This window comes from Lithobates pipiens, unplaced genomic scaffold, assembly GCF_037356315.1.
Source record: "Lithobates pipiens isolate NorthernLeopardFrog02 unplaced genomic scaffold, aLitPip1_a1.2 Scaffold_1, whole genome shotgun sequence".
In the NCBI taxonomy this organism is placed as follows: Eukaryota; Metazoa; Chordata; class Amphibia; order Anura; family Ranidae; genus Lithobates; species Lithobates pipiens.
Genome location: NW_027507685.1, coordinates 239,251,530 through 239,257,917, shown reverse-complemented (window position 1 = coordinate 239,257,917; position 6,388 = coordinate 239,251,530). Strand labels below are relative to the sequence as shown.

Genomic DNA, 6,388 nt, shown 5'->3' with positions numbered 1-6,388 from the left:
AAGTCCTCAGTGTTCTCTGTAGGAATGGAATGAAGTTTGTATTTCCTGAACTCTCCCTGAACGCTGTGTGCACTGACAGTATACACTCGGTATGACCTTTCCTGGTCGGTGTCAGGCGGTGATCAGCACAGACTCCGTCATTTCTCTTACTGGGACTGATCATTTATCTGTATAATATTATCATTTCTCAGTGTTGTGTAATGGATTCATCCTCCCCCCCGCTGTAGGATGGAACGTTCCTCGTCTCTCTGACAGACTTGGTGTTTGACTGTTTGAGGGGAAACATTAGCTAATAAGTTGGATGAAGACCTTTCATTGGATGTAGGGGTGATTGACAGCTCTGAGAGTCCAATCAGTGATCAGCAGCTTCTCAGCGATCTCCTAGCTGTACAGATTTCTCTCATGATGTGTTTTCTCCCCATTCCTATTGGTTCTTTCAGTTATGTGACCCGGTTTCCTCAGGCGGATTAGCGATCCACCCCGGGGTGAATGTACACAGCGGTAGGGGGGAGCAGAATGGCGGATCCCTCTTCCTCTGCTCCTCAGGAGGTGTCTGAGGGGGGATTGCTGGGATTTGTAGTTCTCCCCGCTCTACAGATGATTAGGGGGATGGTGAGTGTAGAAATATACAGAGTGATGCTCAGTGTCTGTACTATACACACTATACATGTCATGTGATCACACATTACACACATCACTTCCTCTGATCCCAGGTCACATCTTCCTCTTCTCTCTGCAGGGATCCATTCCTACCAGGTGATGTCCGGCTGTGAGCTGAGAGATGACGGCACCACTGAGGGGTATTTCCAGTTCGGATATGATGGGAGAGATTTCATGTATCTGGACACACAGAGAGGGATCTATATCCCGACCATGAATGAGGCTCAGATCTCCACACAGAGATGGAACAGTCCTGAGGAGAGATGGGGGGAGAGACACAAGAATTATCTGGAGAATCTCTGTATTCCATACCTGAAGAGATCCATAGAGTACAGGAGAGGAGATCTGGAGAGGTGAGGTGAGCGCACACTATATATATATATACATTGTATTATATACATCCTCTGTATACTCTCTATACATTCTATCTGTATACACAGCACCTCCTACATCATCACACACTCCTCCCACCTCTCTGATAAACCACACCCACTGACACCTGAAACCACACCCACTCCTTCTAATAGGACCCAATACAGCCTGGAGAGACCTTGGCCCAGAAGTGGGTGGGGTTTTGTGAAGTGGGCGTGTTTTCTCATCCCACCAATAGGGATTCATCCTGAGAATCTGTCTGTCAGCGATGATCCGTCTGTCCATCCCAGTCTGTGTCCATTCATGTCTTCCAGTGTGTAGATGTCGGGATCTGTCCGGTCGTATCGGTAAGTATTGGGGTGATGTAAGAATAATCTCCCCTCCCCCGCAATGACTCCTCCAGGATCTCGGGGTTCTCCTCAGAGATCAGTCACCTCTATAGATCTTCTCTTCCTGTGACTGCTTCCATCACACGTGTCCCACCGAGTCTTCACCCCCCAGTATGATCCGCTCCCTGCACCCCGATACTGGGAGAGTTCTCAGGATTTCTACATGTCATAGGTGAAAGTCCAACACTGAGTGTATAATACACCATACAATGTGTGCGATCTACACACCATACAATACATAACAACCCAATCCTAGAAATGTCCAACAAGTGTCACTCCACCCGACACTCGTAAACACGCAGATGCAAACAAATCGTAACACAAGTGCAACACATGTGAAGCGCACTGCAAAGCATGCATTTTCTTGCTGGTTGCCGTGCGCTTTGAAACACGCAGATGCAAACTAATGGTAACATAAGCGCATTTCCACGTGTTTTCTGTGCGGGTTGTCACGTGTTTTGAAATGCGCAGATGAGAACGCATCCTAAATGGTACTGCAAGTGTGACTCACATTGCCATGTGGGTTGCCATGCGATTATAAACAGACAGAAGCAAATTAATGGTAAGTCTGCTTTCACATTGGGGCGGTGCAGGCGTCGGCGGTAAATCGCCGCTATTTTTAGCGGCGCTTTACTGTCGTTTTAGCAGTGGTCTGCGGGCGCTAGCGGGGTGGTTTTAACCCCCGCTAACGGCCGCAAAAGGGTTAAACCCGCCCGCAAAGCGCCGCTGCAGCGGCACTTTGCCGGCGGTATCGCCGCGCTGTCCCATTGATTTCAATGGGTAGGAGTGGTATAGGAGCGGTGAATACACCGCTCCTTCACCGCTCCAAAGATGCGGCTAGCAGGACTTTTTTCACTGTCCTGCCAGCGCACCGCTTCAGTGTGAAAGCCCTCCGGCTTTCACACTGGAGTGAAAGGGGCCGGTTTTTTTTCAGGCTCTACACAGGCGCTATTTTTAGCGCTGTAACGCCTGAATACCGCCCCCGTGTGAAAGCAGCCTAACACAAGCGTGACACGTATTGCCACGTGTTTTTGAAATGTAAGGCAAAGTGCGTGTTTTTTGGTGCGGGTTGCCACGTGTTTTTGAAACGATATGCCAAAGCATTAATTTTACTTGCGAGTTGTCATGCGTTCAGAAATGTGCAGATGCAAACAAATGGTATTGCAAGCATGATGCGCGTTGCTTTGCGTTTTTCAAAACTCAAGGCAAAGCACACAACTTCTGTGCAGGCTGCTGTGGGTTTGGAAATGCCCAAATGAGAATGCAGCCTGGATGGTAAGGCAAAGATGATGCACATTGCCGTCCTTTTTAAAAATGCGCGGTGAAGCGTGCAATTTCTTGCAAGTTGCCAATGCGTTTGGAAACGCACGTGTGTACGAATGGTAAAGCAAGCGCGACACGACTTTGATTGGCAAGAGCGTCCCAGACAGCCTAGTCTTTCGTGCGTCATCGGTGGATCGAGATGGGGCTCAGGTAAATATTAGGGGGACTGCTGCACACAGAATGCATTAAGATAAAAGGCCTTTAGAACCGCTTTAAGTCCTAATGTGCTAGTATGCATCGCTTACTAGGAAATTATTCAGGACTTGAAAACAAAGCCCTCCAGAGGTGCGTGTCACCGCTGAATGCGCTTCCATCTTCACCTGGTCTTTTTTCCGGGTTCACGGGCTTCTGCTACATGAATGGCCGAGCCGGCGATGATGCATGTACTCGGGACTTGCTTCATGGCGTGACTCTGAAAAAACGGCACGGTTATGCCATTACTACAGAGAGCATGTGCTGGTGACATCACCAGCTGCATCTAAATGTAATATCTCCTAAACAGTTCACATTTAGGAGATATATTTACAGTACCTAATAGGTAAGTTTATAATAAGGCTTGCCTATAGGTAAAAATTATACCTGGGAGTTTACTCCCACATTAACCACTTACAGACCGGAAGATTTGGCTGCTTACCAGGCCATTTTTTGCGATACGGCACTGCGTCAGTTTAACCGGTTCCCAACCGGCGCACAGCGATGTACGTCGGCAGAATGGTACGGCTGGGCAAATGGGCGTACCTATACATCCCTTTAAGTTTGCCTGCGTGTGCGCCGCCAGCCGGGAGCTTTGTGAGTCGGGTCATAGGTCCCTTGGACTCGATATCCGTGGGGATACCCGCGATTGTCTCACGGAGAGGAAGAACGGGGAGATGCTAATGTAAGCAAGCATCTCCCAGTTCTGCCTAGTGACAGTGTCACTGATCATAGCTCCCTGTGATCGGGCGTTATGAAAAGTGATGTGTTGCAGCTAGCCCATCCCCCCTATAGTTACAAACACTCCCCAGGACACACTTAACTCCTACAGCGCCACCTAGTGTTATCCCCTTCACTGCCAGTCACATTTACACAGTAATCAATGCAATTTTAATCGCATTGATCGCTGTATAAATGTGAATGGTCCCAAAATCATGCCAAAATTGTCGCTGATCGCCGCCATTACTAATAAAGATTTTTTTATTAAAAATACCATAAAACTATCCCCTATTTTGTAGACGCTATAACTTTTGCGCAAACCAATCAATAAACGCTTATTTTGAATTTATTTTTTATCAAAAATATGTAGAAAAATACGTATCGGTCTAAACTGAGGAAAAAAAAGTTTTTTTTTATATAATTTTGGGGGATATTTACTATAGCAAAAAATAATGCGTTTTTTTTCAAAATTGACGCTTTTTTTAGTTTTATAGCACAAAAAATAAAAAGCACAGGCTACAAGATAGTTTCTCTCTTGACCGCCAAATGGATTCTTCCCCTCCAGCATACCCGTATCCCCGGTTCGCTGGAGGCCCTGTTGGGGCGGTAAAGGAATTGCTGAATCAGGGGGTGATTGTACCAGTTCCGGAATCGGAGCGCTTCCAGGAATTCTACTCAAATCTGTTTGTGGTTCCCAAGAAGGAAGGGGTACGTCCAATCTTGGACTTGAAAGCCCTTAATCACTTTATAACAGTGCAGAGGTTCAGAACGGAATCAGATCGCTCAGTAGTCGCTGCACTCCATCAAGGGGACTCCCTGGTGTCCTTAGACATCCAGGATGCGTACCTGCACATACCCATATGCCTTCGGCATCAAAAATTTCTACGTTTGGCAGTCAGGGAAGCCCATTACCAATTTGTGGCTCTTCCCTTTGGCCTGGCATCAGCCCTCCAAGTCTTTACCAAAGTGCTGGCTCCAGTATTGGCATTGCTGCAACAACGCGGGATCTCGATCGTGGGCTACCTGGACGATCTCCTCCTGAGAGCACCTTCTGCCTCAGAATTAGAGGAGGATGTGGCGATCACCATGCAGACCTTTTAAGAATTTGGGTGGCTGCTGAACCTAAAGAAGTCGATGATTGTGCTGACCCAGCATCTGGAGTACCTAGGTTGGTTTGCTATTGGACTCCAGGGAAGCGAGAGTTTTTCTCCCTTCAAATTGCAGACTCTCAGATCTGCTGTCAAACTACTGTTGTACCGCAATTGGTCGTTGCTCCGCTTTTGCATGCGAGTACTGGGATTCATGGTAGCCTCCTTCGAGGCAGTACCTTATGCCCAGTTCCACACCAGAGTACTGCAGAAGGAGATCTTGTTGAAATGGGACAAATCTCAGTTGTCCCTGGATCAACAGATCCAGGTGAGCCAGCCAGTCAGGGACTCTCTGATCTGGTGGTTGAGGTCCCCGGTGATTCAGTCCGGAAAATCGTTCCTTTCTCTGAAATGGACGGTGATCACTACGGACGCCAGTCTATCCGGCTGGGGTAGAGTGATGGGGATTCAGTCGGCTCAGGGACTCTGGTCGATGGAGGAATCTGAGTTGTCGATCAATCTGCTCGAATTGAGAGTGATCAAGCCTGTGTTCTAATTCCATTCAATTTAATGGATACACATTTATGCATGTATGCATTTACACAAAAAATCAGCGGATCTGTGCGTCCCTGGACTCAGAGGTGGCCTACTTTTTTCTTTTTTTTTTTCACAGCACATATTTTTGTAGATAGGCTCAGCTGTGTGTAGTATGGGCTCCTTGATTACTATAGTGCTGCATTTAGATTCACACAAAACGCAGTGAATGAGCCCTAAGGCCGCGTACACACAGGTGGATTGTCTGCCCAACTAAGTTCGTCAGACAATCCGACAGACAGTCCGTCCAACTTTCGAATGAACGGACTTGACCACACACGATGAACAGACAGTCCGCTGAAAGCTTGCGCGATGACGTGTACAGCACGTACGACGGGACTAGAAATTCGACGTCCAATACACTGCAATGCAACCTTCGTCGTGTAAATCCTTTCTGAGCATGCGCCATACTTAGACCGTCGAACTAACCTACTCACGAGCGGATTGTCCGCTGAAACCAAGTTTGGACGGACAAAATTACGGAAATTCCGAAAGACTAAGTCCGTCAGACTGTCCGCTGAAAAAGTCCGCTGAAGCCCACACACGAGCAGATTGTCCGCTGAAACATGGTTCAGCGGACTAAGTTGGACGGACAATCCTCTCGTGTGTACGCAGCCTCAGGCTACCGGTCTTGGTTTCAGCTCCAGATTGACGTATCTGCCAGCCTTGCCGTGACCAAGAGTAATCCTTGAGGTGTGATCCTCTTCACTGAGGAACCCTGAGCAGTAACAGGTGTGGGCATTCCCCAGAGACTAATGTCCATGTATAATACTGCACACAATCTGAAAAAATGAAATAAGAAAATAAAGACAATTGGGCTTTAAAAGGCATAGTCCGCCTTTTTAAAAAATGTAATACATTTTTGTGTTTAAAGCCTGCAGAGCATTGTAACCGGGATCATTGTATTGCAGGGGTAATACACAGGCTCCTCCAATGTTGTGCATACGGCTTTTCTGGTAAAGCTCTCTTCATTCACATCGATGTGAAAGGAGGAATCTGTTATGCTCTTCCTTTTATTTTTTTTGTTTTTTTTCGTTTCACGAAAAAAAG

The 6,388-nt window shown here is 47.2% G+C and overlaps 1 non-coding gene across 1 annotated transcript; it reads left to right on the top strand.

The window, feature by feature from the left end:
- The first annotated feature begins 5,963 nt into the window (after positions 1–5,963).
- On the top strand, positions 5,964–6,121 carry LOC143989829 (small Cajal body-specific RNA 16). Its single transcript, XR_013277084.1, has one exon.
- The last annotated feature ends 267 nt before the right edge of the window (positions 6,122–6,388 follow it).